This window comes from Lissotriton vulgaris, chromosome 6 (assembly GCF_964263255.1).
Source record: "Lissotriton vulgaris chromosome 6, aLisVul1.2, whole genome shotgun sequence".
Lineage (NCBI taxonomy): Eukaryota > Metazoa > Chordata > Amphibia > Caudata > Salamandridae > Lissotriton > Lissotriton vulgaris.
Window position 1 is genome coordinate 828,171,364 of NC_141694.1, and position 14,891 is coordinate 828,186,254.

Genomic DNA, 14,891 nt, shown 5'->3' on the forward strand with positions numbered 1-14,891 from the left:
TTTCAATGAACCGTATTGTTACCATTAGCTTGTTACACTGATAGTAGCTGATCGATGCAACACAATGCGAATCAAAATGGTGGCACATCACACAGCCGTACAACGGCAGGTGCCCAGTTGCCGGAAGCACAGCTTCACTTAGCCAAATCCAATATGTCTGCATGGTCAAAGACTTTAGACATTACATCATCATGTGCACCTCCCCATCATCCACTCATCATGTGCCCGCAAGGAAGCCTGTAGTATGTTAGTTTATTATTTATTATTTATTTAGTGTGTTAGATTATAGCTTTTAGTAAGTATCTCTTTAAGACTTGTGTATTCTTTGAATGCTGTCATGTTCCACATTCTAGTCATGCTGTCTATACTTTACTGTTGGTTAGTTTCCTGTTGGTTGTGGATCTAACCAGACGTGCTTTTCTACTGGGAATAAATCTTCTGGAAACTATACATTACTTGATTCTTCTCATCTTTACAATACTACATTTTATTGGCGACGATCGGGATCCTAAGAAGCTTCTTCATTTCTCCAGATTTTTTTGGGGGGGATTTCTTCAAACAACGAACCTACGTTTCATGAATTTAACTTTCACCGGAATGGATAAAGCGGCGCATTCTGAGTGCTTTAAATCCTAAAACTGTGAGTTTGCTGTCAAATTTTATCTTTCTCGTAATTGTTCCTACGCGCACAAGGTGTTTACCTTTGAACGCGTCTTCCGTTGCTCCCGCGTGCATGCGCTCGCTTCAACTCTCCTCGAGCCTAACGCTTAGCAACGCTTCAGGAACAGCGTTTGTTGAACGTATTGTTTACACGCGTTACCACGTCATAGGTCAATCAACGTGACCCGGCGTAGCGCGTACGTGCCGCCATCTTAGAATTCCAGATTGAGCACGTCTGGCTTCGGTATTTCTTCCGAGTCTCCTCGCAAAGGAAATTTTCTCCTCGCAAAGCGAATTTCTTCAGAAGTAAGATTTTATTTATCTTGTATTTAATTTTGACATTATCGATGTACTTCGTTTTTCATTTCTGACATTACCTTATTTCAAGACTTTATTTTTTTTTGTGTCAATTTCGTTTTCTTATTTAACATGAGTATTGAGCAATCTACTTCTAGCAATGCTTCCTCAGCAACATCTTCATGTATTAACATTAACATCAGTACTCCTAAGGAGTTTTTAGTTTCTCCAGGTGATCCTATAATTAAGTGGGATGAATGGAAAAATTACTTCTTGAATTACATTGCCACTTTGGAGGATAATGTTGGTGCTTTGTCATCTGATAGAAAAATGCGAATGCTACTTCACAGTCTTGGTCCTGAGGGTCTCAGGGTATATGATCAAATGCAAAAACCCGAAAGTTCAGGTGATTTTGACAAATTTAAAGCAGCAATTTCAGATTTAACTGAACACTATTCACCTACTGTTTGCATTGGTGTAACAAGACGCGCCTTTTTCAAACGCAAACAACTCCAGAACAAAACTGTTGAAGAGTATGTTTCTCAACTGAAAATTTTAGCTGCACAGTGCAAATTCGGTGTTTTACATGATGAATTGATCAGAGATCAAGTTGTTGTTTGTACTAAAAACAAGAGTATACAAGACAGGCTTTGGATTGAAGGAGAATCTAGTCTCAAGGATGTCATCACCTTGTTAAAAAAAGCTGAACTTTCGGATAGGAGTTCTAAAGCACTATCTAATCAATCAGAATCTTCTTCCACACCTACTGTGAACAATATCTCTGACAACAAGAAGAAAAATGTTTATGCAAAAAAAAGTGTCAACAAGAAATTTCAAACCAACAAGAATTCTTCTTCTTCAAAATCACCCAGCAAAAAAACTTTCAACAAGAACAAACCCAACCAGGGTAGTTCGTTTTCTTTTGCATGTTACTGTTGTGGTGATAAAAATCATAACGCAAGCTCTGAAAATTGTCCTGCTAGATCCGCAAAGTGCTCCAATTGTGGTATAATTGGTCATTATGCTAAAGTATGCAACAAAAAGTCCTATCAACATGCCAAAGTAGCTTGTATCACTGATACTTCTTCTGATTATGACTCTGATATAAGCATATCATCTCCCAATTCTTCTACAAATGCACAATGTAATATTGTTTTAGTTGTTGGGGAGGATGAGAGAAGCAAACCCTTATGTATTGTGAAATTTGGGGGTATTCCTGTACAGGTTGCTGCCGATTCTGGGTCCCCCTACATTATTGTCAAGAAAAAAGTTTGGGAGAAAGAATTGGTGAGTGAGTTGGGTCCTCATTTAGAGCCCAGTGATATTCTTACTGAAAGCTTTACTGGTAATACTATAGAAATGTTGGGTTTTCGTTCTTTGATTTTTGAATTCAAACATCGTACAGCATTTTGTAAGTTATACATCGCCATAGATGGTCCTTCTGTTCTAGGCTGGAAAGATCAAAGATCTTTTCACATTATTCTTGATCCCAACAGCATTGAACAGGTTCTGGTTACTGGTGTAAGTGAAGATACTAAGAATTGGGTTCTTAAAGAATTTCCGAACGTATTTTCAGGTAAGATCAGAAAGTTCAAAGGTTTTTCTCACCGCATAAGATTAAAGAGCAATGCTGTACCAATGGTTCATAAGGTACGGAACATACCACTTATTGTTAGAGACAAAGTAAAAAATGAATTGTTAAAGTTACAAGAGGGTGGTATCATAGAACCCATCGAATCGTCTGAGTGGATTTCTCCATTGGTTGTCGCTAGACGAGCCAATGGAAAAATCCGCTTATGTGTTGATTTAAGAAACTTGAATAATAATATAATTGTGGATCAGTATCCTTTACCTAGGATTGATGAAATGTTGTCTTTAACTCGTGGTGTTAAATTTTTCTCTACGCTTGATTTATCTTCAGTGTATCACCAGATCACTTTACATCATTCCAGCCGTGATCTCACTGCCTTTTGTACTCCTTTTGGTTGTTTCCGCTTTCGCCGTATGCCATTTGGTTTGGCTTCTGCGGCTGCAGTTTTTCAGCACCTTATGTCACAATTATTTGGTGATATGTCTGGTATCATTTTCTTCCAAGATGATATCCTCGTTTTAGGTAAGGATGCACCACAACATGACTCCAGGTTGAGAAAAGTTATGAACGTTCTTGATGAAAGATGTCTCACTGCTGAAATTTCTAAGTGTACTTTTTCAGAAGATACCGTTGTGTATCTGGGCCATGAGATTAGTGCTCAGGGAATAAGACCTAAAACCAAGCTTGTAAGAGCTATTTTAGACGCTCCTGCTCCTAAATCCAAGGATGACTTAAGGTCATTTTTTGGTTTAGCAGAGTTTTACTCTAAATTTGTTTCTAACTTTAGTGAGAAAACTTTTCCTATGCGTTGTCTTTTGAAGAATAAGATTCCCTTCGTTTGGTCCCAGAAATGTCAACAAGCCTTTGAAATTATAAAAAAAGCTGTTTGTTGTGCTCCCAACCTGCAAGGTTTTGATCCCACTGCTGCTACATTCGTTACTACTGATGCTAGTTCTAAAGGCTTAGGGGCAGTCTTGACTCAACTATCTGAGTTTAATCAGGAAGTGGTAATTGCTTTTGCCTCAAGATCCCTTACGCCTACTGAAGAAAAATACTCGGTAATCGAGAGGGAAACCCTTGCTGTTGTGTGGGGGTTAGAACATTTCAGGAAGTTCATTTGGGGAAAGTCATTTTGTGTGAGAACTGATCATACACCCCTTACAAAATTATTGACCACACAAGGTTTGTACAAAGCCACTGCTAGAATTGCAAGACTGTCCATGCTCTTGCAAGATTTCTTATTCATTATAAACTATGTTCCTGGTGCAAAAAATATTATTGCAGATATTTTGAGCAGATTTTCTTTACCAATTTTTGTGGCTGACCGTAATTCTTGGAATGATTTTTACGTGGCTAATGTTGATCTATTTGCAACATTTTTGATAGTTTTTCTAAAGACCAATAGCTCAAAGCTGATTCCGATGATAAAGTTCTGACTGAAGTTAAGTCTAGAGTTGTGGTGGGTTGGAAAGATTTTTGTAAAAAAGATCTTAATGATTCTTTGAGAGGTTTTTGGGAAGTTTGTGACGAACTTTCTATCTCTGATATATTTCTGCTTAGAAGTGATAAAATAATTCCACCTGTGTCTGTTAGAGCTCACATTATGCAATTGTCCCATGAAGGTCATCCAGGCATTTCTCGAACTAAGTCAAGGGTAAGAGACCAGTATTGGTGGCCAGGGATGGATAATGATATTGAAAAGCTTGTTAGATCTTGCATAAATTGTGAAGTTTCAGACAAATCAAAAAAAAACTTCAATCCACCTTTGGGAAATGTTACTGCTCCTAATTTTCCTTGGGAAGAATTAGCCATGGACATTATGGGTACTGTCAATTGGTTTGATGATAATGTCAAATTTATCATTGTTATTGTTGATTTATTTTCTAAATGGTTCGAAATGAAAGTTGTTGAGAAGGCTAACTCTGTTATTATTATTGAATTCTTGGAGTGTGTATTTATCCAAGAAGGTTGTCCTTCATCTGTTCTAACTGACAATGGTTCTCAATTTAAATCCAAGGAAATGCAATTATTTTTTACTTCAAAAGGAATTAATCATAAGTTGACACCCTTATACCATCCTTCCTGTAATGGTGTTGTAGAAAGACTTAACAGGGTCATCAAAAATACTATACAGTTGTGTGTCAAGTCAAGACTTGTGTGGGAGAGTGAGTGTAAGAAGATGTTGTGGGCGTATAGAGTAACTCCACATCCCTCTTCTGGAAAGTGTCCATTTTCTTTGATGAGATGTCGTGTTCCTTTTTCAAAAACGAATCCAGGTTGGATGAAAAGGAATGATATGATATTCTACGATACTGATGCAATTAAATCTAAATTGTCTTCTTCTCAAGCTAAAAACAGAATATACCATGACAGTAAACATGGTTCAAAACCTGTCAAACTACAAATAGGAGATTTTGTTTGTATTAAGAGTGCCAGAAAAGTACCTAAAGGTCAAAGCAAGTTTAGTTCTCCTAAAAAAGTTGTGAAAATTCATGAAAATTCTGTTACTTTAGAGAATGGTGAAAAATGGCATTTAAGTCGTTTAGCTTCGGCACAGCATCAGCATGAACAGGTTTCTTTGGAAAACACAAAGAAATCTTATGGGCATTTTTGGTGTTTTGATGATACTCAACCTGATATCTCAGATTCTGTTCAAAATCCTATTGATCTTAATTCTAATATAGATAGTAATTGTATTCATGATGAACCTTCTCCTGCAAATGTTTGTGATAATTGCATTCCAGTTGACCAAGATCAAGAATCTGTCTCTGTTCAGAAATCTTCTTTTGGTAGATCTGTCAAAAGACCAGTGAAGTACAAAGAATTTTTTGTGCATAAATAACTTTTTGTTGTTGTTGTTGTTGTTTTTGTTTAAAAAAAAAAACAAAGAGGGGAAGATATGTAGTATGTTAGTTTATTATTTATTATTTATTTAGTGTGTTAGATTATAGCTTTTAGTAAGTATCTCTTTAAGACTTGTGTATTCTTTGAATGCTGTCATGTTCCACATTCTAGTCATGCTGTCATTGAATGTTCTTGTTCTATACTTTACTGTTGGTTAGTTTCCTGTTGGTTGTGGATCTAACCAGACGTGCTTTTCTACTGGGAATAAATCTTCTGGAAACTATACATTACTTGATTCTTCTCATCATTACAATACTACAAAGCCGTGCATAGTGAAACTGCACTGCACGCTGGTGAAGCATCTTTAGTGCGTGCACCTGCGGTCACTATGCCCTTCACATGGACCATGACAGGTACGCCTTTCGGTGACCTGGAGCCAGAGGTCTTGCTTTTAAAATGGCCAAAACATCCCCAAAATTGTTTCCATCTACCACTTTCAAGTGGTTACCGTGGTTTCCTTCAGTTCGGAGAAGATCAGCACACTACAGGTTGAACATGGATAATAGCTCTTCCGGCACCCCTTTACTTCCGAAATATGTCATCAGATGTTGAGGCCTGCTGGGTTGGGTTATTCCACTTGTAGCCAGTGTGAAAGTTATAGTACCACAAGGAGATGATTGGTTATCCACGTTTATAAAGCATAGTACAATATAGACCCCCCCCCATCAATAACGACTGCCTCCTTCCAGATCCTTTCAACATCTCCACTCCTGAGTTCAAATCTACACATTCTAATCCCTTAGCAACTCAAGAAACACATTCCAGAACTATATTACAACATAGAGTACGTCCTCAAGACAAGAGAACATGCATAGGATACCACAAAGTACCTCAAAAGCAGCGTTTGGCACCGAGCACTGCCCCTCTGTTACCCTGCATCCTCCTCTCACAAAGTGAGCATATTTAGAAATTGGCAGATCTGCAGGAGGTCATGGTAGAGGAGAGCCTAAACTGCAGAGGTGACTTCCCAGTGTAGGCCAAGCCTAGGGTTGCCAGCTGACCAGCTTTTTATCAGTACAGCCAATGATTTAATGTCACAGCCACTATAAAAAAAATTGCAAAATTGCTCAAAGTCTGTGTTTTTCCCCTTATCAGTGCTTACTTTAAACAGTAATTATAAGAAGAAATACCTAAAAAATGTTATAGCGCTGACTCGATGATACCTAAATGATAACTACGGTAAATAAAGATAGGGGAGCCATGTTAAAAATAAATACAGACAATTTTATATAAAGGTATATTTAAGTATCATATCCGGGTCTTTGCTGGATCATAAAATGCAAACATATGGCTGGTATTTTTCTCTGGGATAGGTTGTAACGCTGGAAGCCAGTAAGATAAGATGGGTTACTGCATGTCACCAGCAAGTGGAATTGTTAGAGCCACTCATATGGTCGCTGTCCGGTATACAGGCCAGCGCACCCGGGTGCAGTGGAAAGAAGACACAGGGAATATGCTTTCACTATCAGAAAGACCTTCCTCTTCCACAGACTGCAATCAGGGAAGCACACAATTATAGCAACAGGTTGCAACATGCAGACCTATTTAATCTCATTTTACAGACCTGGGGGCATATTTATCATACGTTCATGCAGGGCAACAAAGCAAGTTCCCTTGCTACACATCACGAAAGGGCAGGAATGTGCCGAATTTAACATCATACAGCCCATTCCTGCCTTTCTTTTACTGGTGCACATTTGGCTGCCTTTCGCCAACGCAGGCACCCTTGCACCATGGTTCAAGGGGGTTTGCGTTGTATGTTTTTGTGCAGGAAAGGACACCTTCCTGCACAAAAACAATCCTGCAGCACACATAGAAAGAGGAAAATGCCTCTCAGGATTGTTTTTGCAGAATGCAGCACACATAGAAAGCGGAAAGAACGAGGAGAAATAAAGATATTCCCCCTTGTTACTCTTCCATTGGGGAGGCGTAGCATTTTGATACATTCACATGTCTACCACTAATAGTAAATCTGGAAATGTGCTAAAATCCATGGGTGAAAATATGCGAACACCATTGCTCCACTCATGGAACGCCTCTCTGGGGCAGAGTAACGCAAGGCAGCGATTTGCGCTGCCTTGCGTTACTCCAGATTTATCAAGCCGTGTCGGGCCCCGTTTTGTGGCCATGCGTGGCTTGATAAATCTGACTTTAGTGTTGCATCGCCCTTGCACCCCGTTTCGTGGCTAAAGGGTAATGCAACACTGTGATAAATATGGTCTCTGTGTTATGGACAACAGAGAAATTAAAGAGTTGTTTTTCCATTTAATGCATCGGTATTTAAAAGAAGGCTGTGAAGAACAAATCAATTATGTACCTTTCTATAAGTAGTATAAAAAGCGTTTAACCCAGAAGAATGTATTTATGGTCTAACAAGGTGCCTGGACTTTTCCTTCTCCTCTCTACCTGCCATTGTGAAAAAGCTTCAAATAGGGCACTCGCCCCTCTCATTATTTTGGAATAAGTGACTATGGGATACCCCAATTTCTTCCTTCTCGAAAGAGCTGAACATTCTGTATGCAGAGAATCAAACTGAACCCTGATCTATATATTGGCTGCCACATCAATACGAAGGGGCATATTTACTAGAAAGTGACTCAGTGCGAACGCAAGCCATTTGGCTGCGCCGCACTGATGCACTTTCAAAGCACAGGGATGCAACATATTTACAACAATATGTTGCATCTCTGTGCTTCCCCATGCGCTGGCGCACAAACGGCTGCCATGTGCCGGCGCAGGCACCCTTGCACCATGGTGCAAGGATGCCTGCGTCATGAGGAGATTGTTTTTGTGCAGGAAGGGGCAACTTCCTGCACAAAAACAATCACTACAGGCATTTTCCTCTTGCAATGTGTGCTGTAGAATGCAGCACACATTAAAAGAGGAAAGAACGAGGAGAAATTAAAACATTTCTCCTCGTTGCGCCTCCCTATGCCTCCCCTGGGGAGGCGTAGCATTCATACGCATTTCCAGATTTACGAGGAATCGTAAATCTGGAAAAGTGTTCGGTTCCATGGGTGTTGCGGTGTAACACCCACAGCAACACCCATGGAACGCCCCTTTTATGCAAAATGCTGCGTGTAAAGGGGCCATATTCACAAGGACAGGAAAAGCCACACAAGGTGGCTTTTCCTGTCCTTGTAAATATGGAGCAGTTAAATACGCCACCAGTACGTCACAAAAAATGACGTATTGGTGGCGCAGGGGGCTTGCAAATCTGCCCCAGGATCTTTAGGATTACTTGACAACAAAGCCAGACTCCCCTGATTAAGCAAGCTTTAATAGGTGGGCAATTTATTTTGTTTAGCATGAATAGATTCGCTGAATTGAAAGGAGAACAAAGAAAAATCAAACAATTATAAAGGTTTCTTTAAACCCAACATTTTATGTATACAATTTGTCAAAAGTAGCTTTAGTAAACCTTTTCTTTGTTTAGAAAATATTGTTTTACTTATTAGTTTCAAAATAATTAAATTACTGTTGTAAGTCTAGAGCAAAATATTATTTATTAAATTATCATCCAATGTCCAGAGATGCTCTCTTTTTTTTGCCAATCACTAATTCAGTGTGACCACTGCAAAATATAATTATAAGCCAAAGGACCACATGGTGCAAAAACCCATGAAGCTAAAGGCTGCAGTCCTGGGTAGAAATGCAGCTCTTGCTTCGAAGCCAGAAATAAATGATGGTTCTAAAACACGAATGACAGACCAACAGCAAGGGAGTAGATGTGGCCCAGTTGTCAGTAAGCTGATGTATGGGTACAAGAAGTGTGAATATGTTTCATTGAACTATGTAAATCAGTGGTTCTTTACCTGTGACCCACAGGCCCCAAGGGGTCGACTGTACATGATTTTCATGGATTATATTTCTGTGCATTATTAACAATGAGCAAAACCAATTTTAGGCTTTCTTTCACATGTACAGATTGTTGTAGTATGATTGTTTTTCAAACGAGTTTCCTATGATGTGTAGAAGTGTGTTTTTCTCATTTAAGTTAAATAGGGCACATTTTAATTCAAAACGGGATCTTGTCCGAGAAGGAATGCATGTCCCTCGGTCATTGTCTGATGTCCCCCTCCCACAGCACACCCTCTTCCCAGAAGCTCTGCAGCGATCAGTCACGCTGAAATATATTTGTTAATTTCCATTGTTTCTGTTCTATTCATGATGAACCTTCCTCAGTTCAGCCACAACTTGCAACATGTTGCACGGTCTTCCGCTTGTTCACTAGACCTATTCATTCATGTAACACGTTATTGTTAATGTATCTGGTTCTGTCATGGCATCTCTGAATGATATCAGCATAGAGGGTACTGATTAATTGTTCATGAAGTGAGTTAGTGCTTAGGTATTAAGGAAATATGACATGTATTTCTCATGTGCTCTGATTTGTTGAAGAAAGGATACATTTGCTCACACCACGATGAATGTGCAGATATACTTTTTTATATACGCAACAATTGTCTCTAAAAACCCTGATTTGGGGGTGAACCAGAAGAATTTCCTATTCTACTAGAGAACTTGTCCGATTCTTTCCTGATTTTCTCCTCATTGAGGCTTAGAGATTATTTGCATTCAGGTTTTTACATATCTGTATAACTTTGCATTTGAGAGCCTTCATGGCATTGACTCTCTACCGCTTATTTTTATATTTCGTAATAAAACCCTTTAAATTCCATTGATCTAGAACTCAATTTTTGAGTGAGTCCAATATCATTTAATTTTTTTATTGCATTTCTGATTTTTGATGTATGGAAGGTGCATTAACACGGGACACGTTGCCTCATGAAATTGAGGTTTAACACTGTCTCCGATCCAATACATTGTGGGCAATCCGATTTAGGAAAATGTTGGGGTGTCTCAGTTTTGGGGTACCTTTTTGTTACAACACTACGGCACATACTGAGGGGTCTATGGCTGCTTATAAAATTACATTTCATTATCAGATTAATGAAGTACATATGAATAAAGCCACACACAAAATTGAAAGTGTTAAAATGCTCTGTAACTGTGAAAGACTTTGAAACTGAAGGTTAAAACTTACGTTGGTATTCTTTACTTGATTCGTGGGATCAGCACAAGCATTAAAATACAGAATCTATTATGAACAATTGGTGGCCTCAATTGAAGCACCGGTACGCTACCAAAAAGAGCAAAAAAGTGATATGATAGAGTCTAAGTTATAGCTTCATCTTTTAGAAGTAAAAACACATTTGGAAAACCTTCCACCTTCCCAATAAAATTGGAATTGTGACTTTTGTATATTTTTATGTTTGCGGATTAAATAAAATACTTCAGTATTTGTTGATTTGTTCCATGTATACTTGTTACTGTATTGCAGTGTTTTTCTGTGTATTGTTTTGAGGTTCCAGGAATAGAAATTGCTTAGGTGGGGTTCCCCAGCTTCCATAAATGATTCACTGGGGGTCCACAAAAGTCCAAAGGTTAAGAACCGCTGGCCTAGGGCCCAGGATGCATCCTTTAACATCAAATCGGCCGGGTGGTTGCAGTGTGCTGTTGAGCAGTAGGCCACTCAGGAACACACACACAGCAAAGGATGTCTACAATTGAAGAGAATGCACAGGCCAGCCTCTTTGAAGAGCTACTGTTTAGAGTGCAGCTTTTCAACAGTGGCCTGAAGGAGACCTGAGGGGGCATTGAGGAGCAACAGTATCCATCTTTGTTTTTCTGGGGTCCAACCGTGCTGTACAGACAAGAAGCAGAGGTCTGTGGTTGAGTATAATTGGTTTAGGATTACTTTGAGCGATTTGGCATCGACTTCCATTTCTACTTCATGATGGGGCACCAATTCATAAAGGAGCTGTAATGTTTGTGTACATGTGAGCCTGTTTGAGTGTGTGTTGGTGCGGGGGTTAACTGCTGCTGCTTTCCATGCAAGCTTTGCTGTTTTTGTTGCGTGTTAGTAAAGGTTGTCAAAATATTTTCAAATGTTTTCTTTTTTTTAGTTTAATATAGCGCAAACTTGACCGCATCAGAGCGCTCTATACGAGCACCAGTTGCGTTACAGGCTGACAAATTAATTTTGCTACGCACGGGGAAATTAAGGGGCTTATTTATGAGCCCTTGCGTCACTTTTGCGCTGCCGGTGCAGCACTTTTTGTGACGCACCAGCAGGATAAAAAATGAGCCATGTTGCATCATATTTACAAAGTGACACATCTAGGTAGATGCCTCACTTTGTAAACCCCTGCGCCACATTATACCTGCGCCAGGTAAAATATATGCAGGGTTGGCGTTCTGACTCAAGTAAGCCTCGTAGATGTGAAGCAGGGAAATCTATGAGATTTCACAGCGTCTTTTCTAGGACGAAAATGTTTCAATATCTTAGGCCTACCTCACAGCAGATGTAAGACTGACGCAGGCACATTTGAAATGGGACTTACCCATGTGAAATGACCCATTGATGGAGTTGTGTCACTTTCGTGACAGACTCCAGCAATGCGTCATTTTTGCGCCTACAGATACGTCAGAAATACTAACGTATCTGTACCTTCTTGCGACATGATGCGTCATACTGTAAATATGACGCATCCAGCATGCCGCGAGGAGGGCGCAATGAAAAGTGACGCATCGCTGTTTTCACGCAGCGATACGTCACTTTTCATAAATTAGGCCCTAAGTGATTTGCTCAGAATCAGAGGATGTTGAGCGCCCCTGCCAAGACTCGAACGTGGTTCCTCAGCTTTGAGGTCGACCGCTCCAGCCGTTAGGCCACATCCTCTGCCAGAGACTATGGGCCCGATTCACAGAACTAACTTAAGACAAAATCCTAAACTTACTACCATTTTGGTATTCACAGAAGGCACTTACTCATTTTGGTATTCACAGAAGTCACTTACTCATTTCCGTATTCACAGAAGTTAGGAGTCCTAACTTTACGACTCCTAAATACCTTCTGTGAATACCGAAAGTCTTAATGTTAGGATTTTTCTCAGTTTAGGAGTCATAAAGTTAGGATTCTTAACTTTACTACTAGTAAACTGAGATAAGTCCTAATTTTAAGACTTTCGGTATTCACAGAAGGCATTTAGGAGTCCTAAAGTTAGGAGTCCTAACTTTACTACTACTAAACTGAGAAAAATCCTAATTTTAAGACTTTCAGTATTCGCAGAAGGCATTTAGGAGTCCTAAAGTTAAGAGTCCTAACTTTACTACTACTAAATTGAGAAAAATACAAATTTTAAGACTTTCGGTATTCACAGAAGGCTTTTAGGAGTCCTAAAGTTAGGAGTCCTAACTTCTGTGAATACCAAAATGAGTAAGTGCCTTCTGTGAATACCAAAATGAGTAAGTGCCTTCTGTGAATACCAAAATGAGTAATTGCCTTCTGTGAATACCAAAATGGTAGTAAGTTTAGGATTTTGTCTTAAGTTAGTTCTGTGAATCGGGCCCCTAGTTGCTGCTTTTTTTCAGTGAGCTATTGAAAGACAGATCTGTCCCCCCCCCCCCCCCCCCCCAAGACAGATGACAAAACCTCTCTCGCTGTGATGTAGTTAACCTTTCAATAAGAACAAATGAGGGAGGCAGAAGCCACCAACAGACTTTGATTGCTGCCACGACTCAACCTATCGTCATCTATATGAGTGTTATCCTTTTAAAGGAAATGCTTAACCTTTGGCTAATCTTCGTGTGTGGTTGCCTTTGTGTTCACTTTTTAGCGCAAGCCGTGGACACTCATTTCCTCTGCACTTACAAGAACAGTGCATAATCACCACTTACTGTAGGCCTCAAAAGCCCAAAATAGGCTTGGTTGATGCTTGCAACCTCTTCGTGCCCGAATGGAAGCGGTCCCCCATAGATATTTCGGTGACATAGTGCTTTGTACTCAGCAGTTGTCGGTGCCCTCTGTCACACACAAACCTCTGCTATTTCTAGACCTTTGAACATATTTTCCATCAGCAGGGTGCCGAAAATCTCCCGGTGAACCGAACTTGAAAAGGCTTCCCTATGAAAATGTTTTTCATGGGAACATCTGTTCAGTCTCAGCGTGTGCCCCTTCGGGAAAGCCAGATTCCTGCGCTGCTGCTACTTATGCTGCACACGGCAACGCTAGGAGTGTTCTGAAAATGGAGGAGGGAGGGATTTTGTTAAATTTTCCCTTATAATGGATTGAAGGGGTTAATATTTTGGTATCATAGTGCACTGAAGCGAGTCATTTAAACGATGCCAGTTAGGGATAGTCAGGGGTTGCTGCTACTCCCTGCATGCCCACTGGTGCCCAGGGCACTGCCTTTACTAGCCCAGAAGTTGTATATCCACACCTTGTACTTCCCTTGGCATCTGAGTTGCAAACAAGGCTGTTTGACAAGCTAAACGAGACACAATGAGCTACTTATGTGATTTCGTCAGGGGGCAAATTAATGTGCGATGTCACTTCTGTATTTATTACATTTTGGTGAACTGAAAAGGATAATTTTTTGTACCGCGGTTTAGCAAGGGTGCTATGCATGGATGGTATTGCAAGCGAGCAAAATGCCTACAGATCTTAAACCTAGGGTGCAGACGCAGCTTTGTTGGACTACTAGGCCCCGGTGCACTGCAACTGTTACATTCAGTGCAGCTATCACATAGTGTTCCCCCAAGTAACTGATGACTATTCCGCTATCCTTCTGCACCTTTGAGCAGAATGCAGCATCCACTTCGGGGGTGGGGTGGGGGGTATGTGGCTAGCAGGCTTTCATGGCTTCGCCTAAATTCACAGATCCGTGCTGCGCCCATTTAATCCAGCACCATCCTAGCCTGCCTTGTCTCACAGACGCCAGCATTGCACATCCCTCCCGCCTGCTGCGCACTGCATATCCCTGCCGCCTGCTGCGCACTGGGGGCCTGGATTGGGCTGCTCCTGAGGTAAATGTAAATGTAAATGTAAATGTACAGGAATTTATATAGCGCAAATCACCGAGCGGTTTCTAAGCGCTTGCTTAGGGAACCCGTCCTGGTATTCCCCTGTGAGATAACCCCAGCAGGGTATCCGCAAGGTGAAAGCCAGGCATCCCGCCGCGAGGGGCCGTTGTGGAGATTAAGCAAGCTATTGCCCAGAGTCGCAGAGTGGAACCCGTGGATCAAGTAGGCACCGGAGCGAGAATTGTCGAGTCCATGGACATTTTTTAGGACTCAAGACCCCGAGCCGGGAATTGAACCCTGGTCCCGGGCTGACCTCTGCTTCCAGGTCTGCCTCCTCTAACCAGTGAGCCACACTTCAACAGGTAGCCCCGACGACTGTTGCATGGCGGCGGGCACTCCCCGCTGTGGTGAGCTGGATGCATCCATTTTGGAACGGTACCTTTGCTGGGGTTCCTGAGGTTTCATGCCTCAGAATTCCACTCGGGGTATCTGGTTTACCGCTGGCCCTGGAGTCCCTGGCGCTTGGAACATGTCTGGCCGTTGCCCCCAAATGCAGGCACTATGGAAGGCG